The following is a 20,136-nucleotide window of genomic DNA, read 5'->3' as shown; positions in this document are numbered from 1 at the left end:
GAATCTTAAAGCAATGCAGGGTTGTCCACTGAATATAACTTGTATGATTTGTAACATTTTTAGAGTCCTAGAGTAAAAAATAAATTACAAATTATTTGAAGTAAAAAAAAAAATAAACAAACAAAGGATGATTGACAGTTACTGTAGAAATATATACCTGTCCTGTTTAAGCTGCATATCTCAAAGGACAAAGAAGGAATTGTTAAGTGTGAATGCTCTAAAGCAAATATTCTAGGAAGGGACATTCAGGGTTCCAAAGAAGAAAAGCCTTCTGTCTAAATTTGAGTTAACTTGAGGAGAATGTGAAGATGATTAACTATGTCAATTATATCAGTAACTTTTAAATTACATAAATATTCTTATTATTGTCCCAGAAACAAGTATTTTACAAAATGATTTTTTTTGTATTTTGTATTTTTTACTTTACATATGTCTGGTGATAAGTAAAGCCTACTGTCTCAAACTTACTTGTTTGGCTGGTTTTGTACTTTATTTTGCTCTAAAACATCCTGCTTTCATCAAATTAAAGTCTCCATATCGCTGGATAAAATGATTTTGAGAACTATTCTAGGGTAAAAAAGTAGCTAATCTGCTATCAGAGACAAAAATGGCCAATGACCTGTCCAGCTATTGAAGAGTAATGCATTTCTATGGTAACTGGAAAGGACATCCATGGTCCTGAAGTCCTTTATGGGACACTGGACATGAGCATAAATTATGAGAAACTAAGGCATGACCAGCCATTTTTGTGAGGAACAAAATCAGGCATTTCATTGAAAAAACAAAACTATTAGCTTGATTTCTTTGAACCCCTTCTCTCTTTTTTCTTACTAAATGCACTTGCATTCCAAGAGTTCTGGCTTTTCTTGGCTTTAAACTTTACAGCTGCTGATTTGAGCTAATTATGTTTTTAAGATGGGCGTAAGCACACAAAAGAAATTCTTCACAAAATATTTAAGGAACTACATCTCTGGAATTATTTGGAAAAGATAAGCAAGAAAATGTGTGTTTCATTTCTTGAGCAGAAAAAGACAAAGAGCTAAGGTTGTATTTGTTTATGTACGACTGCAATCATAGAATAGAAGATACTTGGAATACACACTTCTAGAAGTACTTAAGTACAGAAAGAACTTGTGTGCATGCCGTAGCGGTGAGGACAAAATGAAATGAAGTAGTATGATGAAAAGTGGTAGAAACAGGGCAAAGAGAAGCTATTTCCTGCTATTCTGAAGTTCAGGCAACATCTCAGTGAGGAAAATAGATCATTTTATCATCACTCCTCTCTTAGTTTTGCCATACTTTTAGTTTTACAGATATTTGTGCTAAATATCAATTGTTATACTAATTATACACCATTATCATATCAGTTCACAAATGTTATGAACTGTATTCACAAATGTTGGTATTATATACATTACACACACACACACACACACACACACACACACACACACACACCTGTCAAGCTCATTCTTCTCTATCTGCTATTAATAGTGAAGCAGTCCAAAGTGAAGGTGTTCAAAGGCTGAACCTCTCCCTCACTCTTCTCCACACTGACAGAAGTCAATTACATCTGTGTTAACTGTTGACGAAAGAAACATCTCTCACCTCCAATGAATACAGAGATGGTTTATTCTTGAACCAGTATGAGGGATACTGGCTTGGGAACACAGATTTAGGTCACCTCAATACACTACTGTAATGAGGCAGCAATTTCATGAACTGTTTATAGTAAGAGAACAAAAGAAGTCATAAAATAATACACTTTTCAAACATGGTTGCGTACATCAGTTAGGCAGGTTATGGCAAAGCAGAGAAAACCATGCTATAGGCTTCAGGTGCTATTTGACAGCATTCTTTGCTTTTGTTGGGGGGGATATAGGGGTCTGTCTACCCTTCCCACGTATTTCCTTTTATTGGCAATAGATATTTTTTATACAATATATTCTGATCACAGTTTCCCCTGCCGCAGCTACTCTAATATCTTCCTAGCCTACCCTCCCCTGTGAATCCACACCCTTTCTTTCTCCTTAGAAAACAAACAGGCACCTAATAATATTAATAACATAAGATGAAACAAAAACAAACAAACCATGAGAGTAAGTCAAAGTAAACAGAAGAAAAGGATCCAGAGAAAAAACACAAGGAAACCAAATTATATGCAAAGACACACGCGATCGTACTCACAGGAATCCCATAAAAGCATAAATCTGGAAGCCATAGTATATACTCCAAGGATCTGTAAAGTTAAAAAAACAATGCCCTGACTAAACATGGAGACAACGAACCTCCAAAGATGCCACTGAGTTTGTTTTGTCTTGGCCATCTAGTGGTGGGTGTGGGGCTTCCCTTAGAGTAGATTCTGTTGGAGACAGTTTTTCATTTGTCAATAGTTATCAATTAGAGATAGCTTCTGAGTTATGAATGGTGGCATGTGTTAATTTCTTCTCTCAGGTCTGAGATTCCATCTGGAATAAACCTACGCAAGTCCTGGGCATGCTGCCACAGTCTTTGTGAATTCATAGGTGTGTGTTGGTTCCACTGTGTTTACAGGGACTTGTTTCCTTGGTGTCTACCATCAAGTCTGCCTCTTGTAATCTTTCAGTTTCCTCTTTCACAGGGTCCCTTGAGCCCTGAGGGGAAGGATTTGATGGAGACATCCCATTTAGGACTAAGTAATCCAAAGTTTCATTCTCTGCACATTGTTCAGCTGTATTTTTTTTCCCATCTACTCCAGGAGGAAGCTTCTCTAGTGATGGATGAGAAAGATACTGATCTGTGAGTATAACCAGAACGTCCTTAGAAGTCATTTTATGCTACTTTTCTTTAACATAACAATCGTATTTGTTTTTTTTTGCGAGGCCCCTGGCCTATCTGTTTTTTTAGCCATTCAAATAGTGTCAGATATGGGTTCCATTTCATTGAATGGGTTTTAAATCCAATCAGATAAAGATTGGTTAATTACACAAGCTTTGTACCACTATTAGAGTAGTGCATCTTGCAGGCAGGTCATCATTGTAGAACACAGAGTTTATTGCAGGGTTCGTGACTGCCTTTCTCCTTTGGAAACATGCAGAGTATCTTCTGGTACCATGAGTACTAGTCCATTGGAGGAAAGCTCTAGATAGGTACCAGCTTGACTTCTCTGTGTTCAGTAAGTTGTATAGGCCTTGTTTTCCAAAATAGGGCCTTACCGTTAGTTTGTGGAGATCAAGCAACAGTCTTGACAATACCACCTTGTTTGGTGGTATTTGTGAGGCCTCTTTGGCCAAGAACTCATTAACTCATTAGATGTCACCCATTACTGGTACTGAAAACTTCATTTGGTAATAAGAGATGCACAATCGAGTCCCCATATATCCCATTATTTGGCAATTTCACACTCTCACCAATAGACAGATAATCCAGACAAAACTAAATGGAGAAGTGCTAGAACTAAGTGACATCAGGAACCAAAGGAACCTAACAGATATTTACTGAACATTTCATCCAAACACACATAAACACTTTCTTCTCAGTAGCTCATGGAACTTTCTACAAAACTGAGCACATACTAGGACATAAAGCAAGTCTCAACCAATACAAGAAAACTGAAATAACACACTGCATCCTATCAGACCACCACAGATTAGAGGTGGGTATCAATGATAGAAACAACAGAAATATTACACACTCATCGAAATTGAACAACTCACTACTGAATGAAAATTGTGTCAAGACAGAAATCAAGAAGGAAACCAAAAAGTTTAGAATTTAATGTCAATGAGAAGACAACATACCTTAGAACAAATGCCACATGGGTCAGCAGGGAGAACAAGGTTCCTCCGTGAAAGCATTCTCAGTTTTCCATTTGGATGTGAGTCTATTTCTTGCTGGGATCCTAGCAGCTCCAGTAGGCATCCAGTAGTATGCCAAGCAAACAAAACACTGTTAATAAACTATATTGTAGGAAAACCAGGCATATAAAATATTGAACAAAGTATTTTTTTCTGAGCTCACTGTAGGGTCACATTGCCTGGTTCTTGCTATTAATATTTAGTGAAAATGTATTGTTAATGCTGACATCTTAATAGAATTCCATGTGGAATCTTGCATGTAACATACTATTTTAATAATTACCGTGGTACGTAAGTATAAGATTTTACTAAACTCAGCCACCCTTTCCCAGGTTCAACTATTTTAATGATAGTCAGAGAGTAGTCTTGTAATAACTTTGTTAAGAACTGGATCTTCATCATTAATTTATTGTCATTTTTTTAAAATTCAAGTGCACCCCCAAGGCTGTTGCAGAAGCAGAAATCCATTCGCTTTGTTTTCTGTCAGTGGGGTGACTCCTCTGTGCACAATGATGCAGTTCAAACACAGCTCAATATATGATACAAACAAGAAGATAAATCATAGAGCTGGGATGCTAAAAATAGCTCACGATTACCTGCCAGCTCCCTCTCTTTCATCAAAAGGAAATAGCACACAGCCACAGAATACAAATGACCAAATATAAAGCTGTGGGGTGTCCAACAATTAATTTAAGGCTAAGCTTTGATTTTTGTGTTGTTAAATGACTCTCTGTGGGTATATTTTTAGAGGGAAGGTGTACATGGTGTTATCGGTGACATTAGAAGAATTCTACACGGGTACTGAAAGCTGTCTTGCTCCCTTCTGTTCCAGAGTACTGGTGTGTTCACACCTGAGCATGATGTAATCTCTATAATAACCCCTCACATTCCCAGAAGACTCTTAATGAGCTGGGACAGGGTTATGAAGAAAAGAGCTATGGGAGTTGCAAAAAAAAAAAAGTCGGAAGAACCTTTGGCTGGGCTACAAAGAGAAGAAGAAAATTAAGACTTTTTTCTATGTGTTCTATATACACATAATTTACTTCACACTACAATAATTATAATTTAAAACTGAATAATAAGCAACTATATTTTAATAATTACCAAAGTTAATTTTTTAACAGCACAAAGTTCACAATAACAAATAAAGGTTAAAGGCCACATGTTCTTTTGAATGATATCTAAGGAATCTCTGTGAAGTTTGGTTTTCTCTCATTTATGCCCGCTGTGACCACAAAAGGTAAAGGAGCTTACATATTTCATGAACTGCTTTCATTCAGATTCCACTGTGTCAACTAGCCTATGACATTTGCTTTCCTAATTTATATTTAGTTTCCAAATACCCCCTTACTCTAGGAATACAGTAGCTCCTCACTTTAAATAGCCACAGGCCTGTATTCATATTCCAGAACTCTGGGCCCATAGTTGTTGTTCTGAAGTAGTGAGGAAGGATTTTCCTGTAAAATGGCAGGAAAAATAAGTAAAAACCTCTAAAAATGGTTTGTTAAGAACGTGATTAATGGCTGAAGAGGTGGCTTAGGTTTAAGAACACATACAGTTTTTACAGTGGACCTGTCTGTGTTCACTTCCCAGCACCCAGGTTGGGTGACTTACAACTCCCTGTAACCAGTTCCAGGGGTATCTAACATTTCTTACCAACTAATGCTCTTGCAGTCAGATGCACATATGCACAAACATATGTACACATAACTGAACCAAAATAGACCTTTAAGGAAAAAAAGACTGTGCCTAATATTGTGTAACTAATATAAATATGCTATAAATATAAAATATGCTAATAACTACAAAGCATGAAGTATACTCAAAGTATCACACAACCAAGCATTCTTCTCAATGAAAAAACATCACAGAAGTCCAGTTCAGGATAAAATTGACAGATGCAGAGACCCACAGCCAGGTGCCAGGCAGAGCTCCAGGAGTCCAATCGATGAAATAAAGGAGGGATTCTAGGAGCAAGGGACATCGAGATCATGATGGGAAAACATACAGTGATGGCCAGCCAAACTAGTGGAAACTCATGAACTGTGGAACAATAGCTGTGGAGCCCCCATGGGACTGAACTAGGCCCTCTGGATAAGCGAGACAGTTGTTTAGCTTGAAATGGTTTGGGGGTCCCCAGGCAGTGGGATCGGGATCCGTCCTGGTGCATGAGCGGGCTTTGTGGAACCTAGTGCCTATGGTGGGACTCTTTTCGCAGCCTTGGCGCAGGAAGGAGGGGCTTGGACCTGCCTCAACTGAATGTACCAGGCTCTGCTGACTCCCCATGGGAGACCTTGCCTTGGAGGAGGTGGAAATAGTGGATGGGTTGTGGGAGAAGGCTGGAAGGAGGGAGGAGTTGGGGATCTGTGGTTGGTATGTAAAAGGAATAGAAAATTTCTTAATAATAAAAATAAAAAAGTAAATAAAAAACAAAATTGACTGGCAGTGCCTATGGTGTGCTCTAGGCCACACCATAATAAAATGCTTATACTGTTTCAGAGCATTATTAGCAATTTTCACTTTTGCAAAGTAAAGTTCGTTATCCTAATTGCTATGTACTCAACTTGTCTAATGTACCTAGATTTAGGAAGACCTGCATCATCATGTTTGTCAAGTGAAAGTCGATTGTAAATAGAAGTAAATCTAAATCTATGAGTATTTAAAATAATGAATTTTGAAATGTTTTTAATGAGATCATCTAAACATTTTTTCTTTTCAATAACAGCTTTTAACCACAACATTAAAAAATTAGGATTATGATCTTTTACATCTGTTTCAATCAACAGAATTTTAGGCACATTTTTAGATTTCTGAGGTATCATCTGTTGCATCTACACTGCGGACTGTCAGGTCGGTGTCTTTCTGTTTCTGTCCAAGAAAGAGATCATCAAATACACTTGAAGACAAGGGGAAATGTAGAGATGATTTCTACGGTGCTTGCCTGCTTAGAGTCTAGGGCTTCCTTTTAGACACTAATTACATATCTTCCCAGATATCACCCCTTACATATATACCCAGCAATTATATTAAATTAAGTTTTGAGACAATTGCTGCAATAGGCATATTAAAACATTTCATTACAGAGTTTGTTACTAGATTCATAGATGGTTGTATTTTACTCCAATCATTAGAAAATGCTCTCAAATTTTATTATATATAAAATATAAAAATATATACATATATGCTAGTATATATATGTGTATATATATATAAAGATAATATGGACACACAGTTTAATAATACATAATTTGAAAATGCTACTCTGTTGATAATCCCTAATTCAAGTACTGGGCAAATTCTTTAAGTTGTCTGCTCAGATTTTGCTTATACAGTTTTATATACTATGCCAATGCCATCATTTAATTCATACAGTTTTGTTATATGTATTGACTTCTTTTTGTAGCAGATAAATACCTGCCATTTCATCTATTCAATATGAAAATCATAATTTATAGATACAGCTGATATCAATGTTAAGAATATGATGCTACATGAACGATATTAACTATTGAATAGTTTGTGATTTTTTAGTTATATTTTAAAGTGTCTTTAAATTATTATTTTCCTTTTCTCATAAAAAAAAAATCTTTTCTACTCTAGGTATGGATCCAGGGTCTCATCCTTCCCTTCTAGCCCATTTTCATTCCTTTGTGTCAGCCTCCAAACCACAAAAACACTTTCTACCGGGGACCACCAGTGGTCACAGTGGGCTGAGACACAGGTAGGCATTTTCAGTATCCTTCCTGTGCTATGTTCTGATATCTCCAGACTTACACTTCATCAGCATACACAAGATCCTCATACTCACAGATAAGCATTAGAAAAATCCAGAAATGTTAAATGTGAAAGCTTTTCTCTTCAACATAAAGGATTTACACCTGTTTTGCTCAGAAATCTGGGAATAGATGTGTCTAATAACCTGGTGATCTTTTGCTAGTCTGTAGATTCAAGCTTCACTTGACTGCCCCAGAATCGTACTTGACTCCTCTAGAATCCTGAGCACTCCTTCTAAGTCAATAGAACCCATTTTTATGACATAGGTCCTACGTACATTGCGAAAGACATGTGCTTTGCAAAAGGAGTTTCTACATAGTCATGTCCTCAGCTTTATTGTGATAATTGTCACAAGGAAACTTTTTTCCAAAGTTATATTGTGCTTAAATATGTCAAAAATAAACTGCCAGGGTCAGATTCTAGCAGTTTGAACCAGTCCAGTTACCTAAGATATGCTGAACTAGATTTCCCTCTTGCTTCTCAGAGCTCAATTCTCAGCACGCTATTATCATTTGCATGGATCCCACAAAACTTAGTAATTTAGCAACATTGCCTACAGGAGTTACTCCTCCGACCCAACCTTCACTCCCTGGGGACTCCTCCTCTTTGTGTGACCCCCCCCCCAGCTCTTTCCTGGTAGTTTTCTCAGCCTTTCCTCTCACCTTAAGCTCATCTCCATTCCTTTTTGTCATCTGAGGACCCACATAAGCACACTTGGGACCAGTGACCACACAGTCACCACATTGTCTAGGATATTGAGTGAGCAACAGCAACCAAGGAGCAGAAACCCACCCAATAAAGACAAGGCCAGATATCTACATAAAGAAACACCTCAAACATCATAACTCCAGCTGCTTAAATCCAGCACAAAGCTGCACATATGAAAGGCCAAGGCAATATGCCACTTCCAAAAGCCAGTAAAAGATCCTGAAAATGCAATTCAGCTGAGGCAGAAGACAAGGACTTCAAAATAGCAATTATGAATATGTTCAAGGACCTTAAAGAGGATATAAATAAATGCCCCAGTTAAGACCATGGAAACACAAACAGTGGAATACAATAATGAAAACATTTTAAGACATGAAACTAGAAATATAATCAATAAAGAAAACTAGAAACACTAGAAATTAAAAATATAGGAGGCCAAACAAAAATCTCAAAGGCAAGCCTTACCAACAAATCACAAATCATTGAAGAGATAATAGTAGGTCTTGAAGACAAAGGAAGGGTCATGGGTCCCACAGTTCCTTTCAAAGGAGAGCATGCCTTTAATGATCTAGAACCTACTACTAGGTGTACTTCCTGAAGGTTTACAGCCCCCACCCCAATATAGTTACTACTGGGACAGTCCCCAAGCAAGTGGGTAGATTTGCGGTACCTCCATCCAAGCCAGTGCAAGCACTAATTCAGAAATCTTCCTTCTAGAAAGGATTGTTTCCTCCATTTGTAGGATTCTCCACTGAGTCGTTTTAGTCTCCTATGGTTCATAGGAGGTGGGAAAATTCAAACTCAACTCATGCTTCATCCTACTAAAACTCAGCACTGGGATCATTAGAAAACCACTCACTGAAGCCAACACACTATCGGAGAAACAAATGTTCCCTTTCTTGATAATGAGAATAATTTTTAATATCTCTTAAAAATCTATACTTCATGAGAAGATTCTACAGGGGCTCCAACTGAACAATAGTGGAAATGCTGTATCAATACATGTGTGATTGGGAAATAGAAGACCGCATTTAAGTATTTACTTTTATTTAAGTATTTACTCTTATTTTCTACCACAATCTTTGTTAGACTCTCCAAAAATCATCTGGAACATTCATGTGCTGTGTTTCTCAATTTATATACAATTATTCTGTGCCTTTTAAAAACTACTGGATGTTCCCATCCATAAGCATTTTGAATATGAAAAGAAATTATATTTCAAAGGCATTGTATACATTTTAAAGATTATAGTATTCTAGTGGTGGAAAATTGTCATGCTTGAATAATTATTAGTAGTTATATGAATAATGAAAAATTTGTAATCCTCTGAATTGCCCAGAAAAATACTATAATTTTAAATTATTATTTATTAGTATCTGTATCCATATTCAAATAATATATTTTCATTTAATATACATATTTAACAGCATACTTTCATTCATGAAGTATATTTTAAATTAATTAATGAATCTGAAAGATCAAATAATATTCACAAATGGAATAAAGACAATATGATAATCCTTATGTGATAACCATTCAAATATTTTGAGGAATCCATTTGAAGATGCCTAATTTACAAACACACACACATACACACACTTTCCATGTAGTGCATATGTTATACATCATTTCTTCACTAGTTTTTCCACTCAACATTATGTTTTAGACTACAAAGAGAACATTTTTAACATATTTAATAATAGCTTCAGAAAAATTATAATACAAATAAATCTGAAGGTAATAGCTGAGATATATTGGAAATATAGGTAAAAGAGATTTTTAAAAAATCCTTTTGATTTCTTTCATCCATTCTTACTTATATTAAAATTTCAACAGTAATTCTGTTATGGAAGGTGCATTGTGTGTGCTAGAACCAGACAACGGAAATAAATGCAGCTTGTCATTTGGAATTATCAACCCAGTGAAGAGGAAACAGAATTTAGCATACTAGCAGCATGTATAGAAACCACCAGGGGCACAGAGAGGAAGAGACAGTGCTTTCTAGGATAAAGAATGGGAAAACCTTCTTTAAAAAAAGTGAGTTGAGCTGTGTGTGTGAAAGAAAGATATTTGTTGGGTATACTTGGAAGACTCAGGGTGAAATAGAAGAATTAGTCTGTGATATTCAAATGGCAATATGTTCAGCAGATTTAGTGAACAATTGTAAAAGAATGTAATTGTTGATAATGATGGCACAACTCAGTTAAAGTTAGCCCAATTAGTGAAACATTTAAACTCATGAAATAGACATGATTCTGATAAAGTTCACTTTCTTTCAGTGATATGTACTCCTTATATTATTAGACATGGCTACATTGTCTGCCTTCCTTCTATAACGGTGAGATGAGATATTCATTTCAGTAAACATGAGTATGTTTTAATTAAAACGCCTTCTGAGAAAAATAGAATGTCACATTTTTAAATAGAACTTAAGGTTGCTATGGTAACTAATAAACTGTCACTATTTATTCTAAATAACATTAAAAGTAGCTCTAAAAGATGGTAAATCATTACCAACATCTCTTGGTTATTAGTTATTGATATTAAATTAAAATATATTAACAATTGGGAGATTGTTTCATGTGATGGAAACTGCAGAAAATGATGAGAAAAAGGATAAAGTGGAAACGTCTTTACAAAGCTTGATGGATTAGCTGTAGAAAAAAATGTATAATCTTCACTTTGCAAAAGAGAGTCTTTTCCATAATGAGATCATCTGTTAGGTTTAAATCATTTAATCACAATAGATGGTCTTTTTCCTTTGTTTCTATGGAAGTGTGTAAGACACTGACATGTAAGTGTAGCTCAGTGAGAGCAACATTAAAATGTCTGTAAAACCTTGGGGAGCAAGGCATCCCTGTGTAATTGTCTCTGGCAGATCTTGTGTCACTGGAAACAAAATAGTAAATTGTAAGTATTTTAAAAATATTTTAAAAGTAATTAATACATAAAATATTGTCAGAGGCCTCCTGATAGCTTTTGAAACAAAGTAGAGCAAGGCTGAACAGTATATAATCATGTTCCTACTTACATGATGGTCCATAAACCCTACAACATTAAAAGAAGAGAAGTCAGGCCCAATGTTTCATCCTGGGTAGAAGAGGGGACCATGAGGCCTCACCCTCTTCAGGGTTCCAGGGGATAGTGAATGATTTTAGGAGAAGAGGGTGTTGTTTGCTTCATAGGTGGGTGCACTGAAAAATAGCCCATGCACCAGTACATAAATTCCTACCCATGTTTGGGCAAGAAATGCCCATTAAACTCAGTGTCGTTTATACAAGAAAAAAAAAGGTATGAAGTAGGAAGGGTCATGTTGGGAAGAGGGTTTCAATGAGAATAGGAGGGGGTTGGACGAGTTGGACAGGGAAGAAAGAACAACTAAAACATTCATTATAAAAAAATATATGAATAATGATGTCAAACAACAGTAAGAACACAAAATAATAAGGGACGTCAGAAGGTTGTGATCAAGTGTATGTTTAAATTTTAAGAAGTATCAGTGAGTAAGCCCAGAGCCGAAATACAAATTCCCAAATTTAAAATTATACATATTTTTAGTGAGACATTGGGACACCATTTCTCTTTTGAGGAAGCTGTGTGACTACTATATTATACTGGCTTTTCCTTGGCTCCAGTTTTCCTGTGTGCCAGATGGGGAAAGTGGTATCCATTGTAAATGAGGAAATGGTTTTAGGGACTCTGGCATAGAACATGATACATCTTGGGTCTCTTATTTTTCCTTCCCTTTTGAAGCTTAATAGGAGTCAACAAATCCTATCTTTCCATAAATAAAATTTATAGAAGTGTATCACTTAAGGATAAAATTTCTAAGCTGAAGAATTAAACATCCTTTTCTCATGCACACATACTATGTGAGCCAAAGTAATGCAAATAATTTCAATAAGGAAACAATGAAAAAAAAATGTAGGAGACCCTTATTCATGGTGTTTAATTCATTACATGCACTGAATCATTCTGTTATTTGAGAAATGTTCCCTGCCATGTACTGGAAAGCTGATTAACACAAAGTGACACATAGAATTTTATTATTTTTATGTTTTGTAGAATACTAATAAAAGATATAATTTTCTTCATCTATAATGTTTTATTTTAGGGACTATGAAGTTTCTAAGCTTATTTTATGGTGATATGACATAAACAATTCTTATTGCAATTTATTTACTTATTCTGTAATTATTTATTTATTTATTTATTTTTATTTATTTATTTATTGTGGTGATATTGTGTTCCCCAAAATATTGTGCACCCTAATAAACTTAGCTGGGGTCAGAGAACAGAACAGCCACTAGATACAGAGGCCAGAAAATGGTGGCAATCACACCTTTAATCCTAGCATTCTGACAGCAGAGATCCACCCGGATCTCTGTGAGTTCAAAGCCACACTGGAAACAGCCAGGCATGGTGACTCACACCTTTAATCTTAGGAAGTGATGGCAGAAAGCAGAAAGGTATATAAGGTGTGAAAACCAGGAACTAGAGCTGATTAAGTTTTTCGGCTTTTGAGCAGCAGTTCAGCTGAGAATGATTCTGGATGAGAACTCAGAGGCTTCCAGTCTGAGGAAACAGGATCAGCTGAGGAATTGGCGAGGTGAGATTAGCTGTGGCCTGTTCTGCTTCTCTGATCTTTCAGCGTTCACCCCAATACCTGGCTCTGGGTTTGTTTTTATTAATAAGACCTTCCAACAATTTGTGCTACAATTTAGTGTGTGTGTGTGTGTGTGTGTGTGTGTGTCTGTGCCTGTGTGTGTGTGTGTGTGTGTGTCTGTGTGTATATTTAGTGTGGTGTGTATGTGTATATATACTTATTTAGTGTGAGTGTGTGTGTGTGTGTGTGTGTGTGTGTGTCTGTGTGTCTGTGTGTCTGTGTGTGTGCTTGTGTTCATACCATGATGGATGTGCTGAGACAACCTTTAAGAGCTGGTCTTCTCCTTCTACCATGTGGGTTCCAGAAATCAAACGCACTGAGTCATTTTGGTAACTCAAAGTTTTTATTGAACAAATTTATCCAAAAGTATTTGGAATCTCTTGGAACAGGATTTGCATTTTTAAATATAAATCACCCAAATTAACTATTGTCATTAGTTTGATAAAAATGCTTACTAGATAGCATATGTTTCTTTCTCAGTGTTAGGAGATTTGATCAGAAGATAAAGTTAACATAATTTTGGCCAACGACTATGAATAATTAATTTAAATGTATTCAACATAGTATCTTATGCTACAATTATATATTTTATTAGTATTTGACAATAGTGAAATGAAGTAAAATGTATATTCTTTAGCCAAAACTAATCTAAGAAAAAGATCTAGTAATAATGTTTTTCTATGAGTTTATTATAATGAAGTGAATTTTATATTTTAAAAAAATCCAAAAAGGATTATGAAAAATTAAATTTAAAAATGTTTTTAAAATGTATCATCAAGCAGTCTGTGAAGCTTGGTATGCCAAGGTAGCAAATGTTGCTTTCCTAAAAAAATATGTATACCTGCAATGTAAAAGATAAATACTGGGTTGGGAAAATAGTTCATCTGCTAAAGTGCTTGCTACAAAACCCATAAAGGGCTTAGTTTGATTTCCAGTATCCACACATGAGCAAGGACAGGAAAGTAAATGCTCATGATTCCAGAGCTTGGAAGCAGAGACAAGGAGATCCTGTGGCTCTCTGACTATGTTGTTTTGAAGGAGAATGATCACCATTGACTCATATGCTTGAATGTTTGATCAGTTAGTGGAACTATTTGGGAAGGGTTAGGAGGTGTTGTGGAATGTTTAAGACATGTTAAATCATTTATGCTTTGGAATATTTGTTTAGTGATGCAAAGATGTGTTGCATTCTTTTATGTGGCATTTGTTTAACTCTGTAAAACTGTGTTACTTTGCCTGCCTAAAACACCTAATTGGTCTAATAAAGAAAAGAACAACCAATAGCTAGGCAGAAGAAAGGATAGGCAGGGCTGGCAGGCAGAGATACTAAAGAGGAGGAGAAATCTAGGGGAGAGGGCAAGGAACAAGAAAAGGAGAAGGAGAGGAGAGTGTCAGGCACTAGGCCACACAGCCAGCCACGGAGTAAGAAGGAAAGAAAGATGTATAGAGTAAAAAAAAAGTAAAAAACTCAAAGGCAAAAATGTAGTTAAAGAGAAACGGGATATTTTTAAGTTGTAAAAGCTGGCTAGAAACAAGCCAAGCTAAAGCTGGGCATTCATAAATAAGAATAAGTCTCTGTGTATTTATTTGGGAGCTGGGTGGCAGCCCCTAAAAATTGAAAAAGAAAAAAAAGCATGGAGAGTGGCGGCCTTGCTGGAGTAGGTGTGGCCTATTTGGAGCAAGTATGTCATTGGGGATGGGCTTCAAGGTTTCAAAACCCCACACCAAACACAGTCTCCCCCCAACCCCTGCCCTCTGTTTCTGCCCGCTTCCTGTAGATCAGCATGTAAAACTTTCTCCTGCTTTGGTGTCATGCCTGTTCAATTCCTGCCATGGTGATTATGTCAACGGCTAAAACTCAAAGCCAACCACGAATTAAATGTTTCATTTTGCAAATGGCCTTGGTCCCAGTGTCTTGTCACAGCAATAGAATAGTAACTAAGAGCTTGCCTGAACGAATTGCCAACTTCCTGGTTCCAGGGAAACAAGGTAAGGTTTGATCACGAGATGACTCAGCCAATAAAAGCATTTATGATTTAGCTTGTGAGATTCCCCCTTACACATATGGAAGGGGAGAAATAACTCTTCTAATCTCTATATGGATGTTGTGACATGTGAGCACACACTCCAACATACGTGCACAGTAAGTAAATGCAATGTTTTCTCAAAAACAAAGAAACAAAAACCAAGGTGGACAGCTCCTAAGGAATAAGACAGAAGATTATCCTCTGGCCTCCACACATGCATGCCCACATATATATATATGCACCTGCACACACTACACATATACACAGACATACAGACATTCACACACACAGTAGTTACTGTGATGTGAGGTGATGAAGGACATAGCTTAAAAATCAAGTGTTAATTTTAGAAAAAAAAGAATTTTAATACAATATTTATTGCATTGCTAGCAAATGCATTGCTTCATATCTGTGTATGTGGTTTCCCCAATCATGAATAAGTTAAAAATATACTGTAAAGAATTAATGAAATAATATACCCTGTAACTTCATCGAACATTGATGCTAATGGCACATACTCAGTGAATATTATCATTATATTTATAATCATTTTCTTTTTGTGTACAGTGTTGTATGCAATGTGATTAAGGATAGACTTTACTCCATACATCTCTTTTGTTTGGAGAGCTGGGTTACGACTATCTTAGTGCAATGGGTGAAGCTACAGAAAAATGCATGTGTTTTTGTTTTCATTGCTACATTTTCTAAAACAACAATATATGTTTTCTATGACAGTAGAAAAAAATAATGTATGCATTCACGCTTTCTCCAAGGAATATTTTTAATGTGCCAAGTAACAAACATTTACCTTGCATGTTTAAGTAGCGTGAGGAGGGCGACGAGCAAATGATTATGGTTTCCTTGAGTGATGTAGTTGTAAAAAACACTTGTACAACCAGAGCCAGTCCATATTTTAGACAATGTACTAAATATTATGCCATCTGTGCCCTAAGGCATAAAATAACTAATATTAAAATCATACCATATCAAAGGCAATTTTACCGTATGATAAAGATATTTCCAGCACCATATAATTTGTAATTAAACACTGAACAAATGAGTAAGAATAATTATGTGCTTCATCTCTAGATTTACATAATAACTGCTTTCTTCTACATACTTGTATGACTTTAATGTATCAGAGATGTACTAACACATTCATAAATTATTTGAGGAAAAGCTTAATAAGAAATCAGAGAGAACGATTTTGCCAAATGTTTGCCATATTTGTTCACATGTGAGGCCAGTCTTCACACATTTATCACATTGTGGTTCATTTTTTTCTAGATGTAATACTGTCTATTTAACAAGTATATTTATAGAGTTGGAGAGATGGATTCGTGTTAGAACATTTGATATTCTTCCAGGAGACCCGAGTTCAGTTCCCAGTACCCATGTCAGATGATTCACAACTGCCTGAAACTCTATCTCCAGGGAATCCAACACCCTTGTCTGGCCTTCATGGGAAGACACACACACACACACACACACACACACACACACACACACACACCACACACACACATACACACACCACACACACACACACACACAAACACACCCACACATACACACACACACACACACACCCACATACACACACACACAAACACACACACACACACACACACAAACACACACACACACACACACACACACACACACACACACACACACCTCCACATAAATAAAAATAATCTTCAAACCAAATAAGTTTTATGTCTGACAGTCACCCTATGAGTTATGAATTTAAAATTATGTTTCTTTTCTCAAAACCTCATAAAGTCCCAGAGGACAAATTGTTTTTTTATTGAGCACTGAATAAACAGTGCTGCAGGAATAGATTAAACTGATTGAAGTTCTGACTCCTGGGGGTCCATCTCGGAGGATGCTACTATGCATCAACTTACAGTGTTAATACTCTTGGACACAGAATCTGCTGTAAGTCCTCTAAGTCTCAAATTTCCTCCTATAGAGTGCGATTAGCATGTTTTGGCATGCTGACTCTCAAACTCTGTTGAGTATATTTTTAGTACTGGATACTATAAATGTTCTGTCTCCTTCTTCATCATCTATTTTTAACCCTAATCAGGGATTTCGCCAAGTGACATTGTTATAAGGCTTAGATTTACAAGGCTAGTCTTTGATGATAAAATAAACAATTGCTTTCATATCAATTTTCTCATTAAAGACAAAATTCTGTCTACAAATATTTGTTGATATCTTTTTCTAAATAAATGATTATCCTAAAAATTAAGAATGAGGAAAGTTACCAAATAAGGACATGGTAAATATTTTATTAAATATAATTCATATGAGAATTTCTATCTTGTGTTCCAATACTACTTAAAAATTTTTCACTTAAAATTCAAAGAAAAGACTAGTCTTCAGGTTCACAGAGAAGCCACTGCCAAGAATACAATATTTTGTTGGTCTTTCCTAGCGATAAGAAATAAAATTAGATTTTATCTTTATAGTAATACACTGAACTCAGATGACAAATGTCAGGCCAAGTAATATTAAAACAATCTATCATGTTAAAAAAGCATTATGTCAAGTCATAGACCAAGCTCAAATTTCTATAACAAATAAGCTCTGAGTTCTTACTCTTACACCTTAGAACCCTGTCTTTTCATAAGCACAATTCACTTGATACTGATACCCACTATGTTGATTCTGCCTTCTAAAGACCAGAACTCCATTTCCAAACAGCAGGAAGGCTGCAGCCCGGTGGAAAGGAGAGAAGAAAAATAATAACAGTGGCTCAGCTGATCTGCATGCTTTGTGATGTTACCAGCTGCTGTTCAATAATAAATGAAGCCATCACTTTTAGCAATCTGGAAAACAAACTGGAATAATTATGTTTTCAGTTTTGATTTAACTGAAAAACAGTGAATGGGAGGCAACAAACATTCTCCTAACTGAAGCAAACCGAAGTCACCTCACAACCAGGTCAAGTGTGCAGTTGTCACAGTGGCCTATTTATACACACATGCACACACACATCTCCACTCAAGTGAAAAAGACCTTCAAGGGCTTAATAAAGAGATGCCAAAATGCAACTCGAACAGCCCCGTAGTCTGGCATACAGATAATACTTAATGGTTGTGTTTCTGGATTTATTACTAATTTCTGAACTTATTTCAGATGACTAAAATCTTTATTAAACAGTTCATCTCTAGCTTGCTCTATCAATACATTGAATGTTACCATTGGTATATAAAATATCAGCATGAAGGCTGATGCTAGCTATCATTGTCCCCATTTACAACGTAAGGAAACTGACATGTATTGACTCGCATAAAGTCACATAATAAATGGCACGTCCTGGACTTCTGTAGCCTTTCTGAATCAGAGATAAAGTTGTTATCCCTACAACACTATTTCCCTATGTGGTTACTTTTAATTTCACTATTGGAATAGGACAATTAATATTTCCACTGATATTTGGTTTCAGAAATATTGTGAAGGCAGATCCCTGTGAGTTGAGGCTCATCTAGTCTATATAGCAAATTCTAGGTCAGCCACTGTGGTATAGTGAGACTGTTTCAAAAAGAGGGGGTTATTATCAAACAAAGTAATTATTTAATATGCATATAACATAGCAGCCACAACCAAGTATCATACGTACTTAGGATCAAAATGCCCCAAAAGACATCATTAAAAATACCTCATAGGTAACGTGCTGTATCTATTTTTCTGATTATGTAAATTAGTAGTTGAATATCAAAGTACAGTTATTCAGGGTCATGATACACAAAAGTGTATCATGACCAAAACTATGCAGAGAAACCCTATCAAAAAAAAAAGAAAAGAAAAAGAAAAGAAAAGAAAGAAAGCACCCCTCCATGCCAAAAATAAATTGGCACAAGAAGGGTTTATTTGGCTTACATTTCTACATCATAGTCCATCACTGAAGGAAGCCAGGACAGGAACTCAAGAAGAGCTGGAACCTTGAACCTTGAGGCAGGAGGTGATGCAGAGGCCATGGAGGGGTGCTGCATACTGGCTTGCTCCTCATGGCATGTTCAGCCTGCTTTCTTTCTTTTCTTTTCTTTTTCTTTTCTTTTAAGGAAGCCAGGACAGGAATTCAAGAAAAGCTGGAACCTTGCACTTTGAGGCAGGAGGTGATGCAGAGGCCACGGAGGGGTGCTGCATACTGTCTTGCTCCTCATGGCATGTTCAGCCTGCTTTCTTTCTTTTCTTTTCTTTTTCTTTTCTTTTTTTTTTTTTTTTTTTTTGGTTTTTCATGATAGGGTTTCTCTGCATAGTTTTGTTGCCTGTCCTGGATCTCGCTCTGTAGACCAGGCTAGCCTTGAACTCACAGAGATCCACCTGGCTCTGCCTCCCAAGTGCTGGGATTAAAGGCATGCACCACTACCGCGTGGCTCACCCTGCTTTCTTATGAAACCTAGGGACACCAGTCCAGGCATGGCATCACCTACCATGAACTGGGTACTTCATCATAAATCGCTATTTAAGAAATGCCCTACAACATTTTCTTATGGAGGAATTTTCTCATTTCTCTCCTTTTATATGACTCTAGTATGTCACGTTGACATAAAACTAAGACAGCACATTTTTTTCTATATAATATTATAATTTTATAGTGCTTCTCAAAGATATTTAAGTCCATTTACTGACCTACCACCTGATTCCTGGCAAATGTCCCAGAGGGTTCTGGGATATCCTGGGTGGAAATGGCAGTGTGTTAAAGCCTGGAGTCAAGATGGCTGTGCAGTGCTATACTCTGGAAGGTATTCAGGAACTCAAAGATAGCAAAAACACAACAAGATATATCATTTGACCAAGCTGGAAGAACATCCTGGATGAAACACTCTTAAGAGAAAAAGCCAAAATTGATGGTACTGAGAACTTTGAAGATGTTGGATATGCTACAAATGGGAGAGAACTATTGAAAATATATATCACTGGGAAGGTCCAACCAGATGACAGATCAAAATTAGCCCAGCCTTTAGAAACTCTTATTACTGTTGTGTCTGAGGTTAGAGCACTGACTGGGTGATCCCATTCACCTCATCCCTGGTCATAGCTCTGATGTATTACCTCCTCAAGAATGCTAACTAATACTTTGAAGCCAAGAAAGAAAAGAAAGTCCCAGATA

The sequence above is a fragment of the Peromyscus eremicus genome, chromosome 18 (assembly GCF_949786415.1).
Source record: "Peromyscus eremicus chromosome 18, PerEre_H2_v1, whole genome shotgun sequence".
Classification (NCBI taxonomy): domain Eukaryota; kingdom Metazoa; phylum Chordata; class Mammalia; order Rodentia; family Cricetidae; genus Peromyscus; species Peromyscus eremicus.
This window is presented reverse-complemented; position numbering follows the sequence as displayed.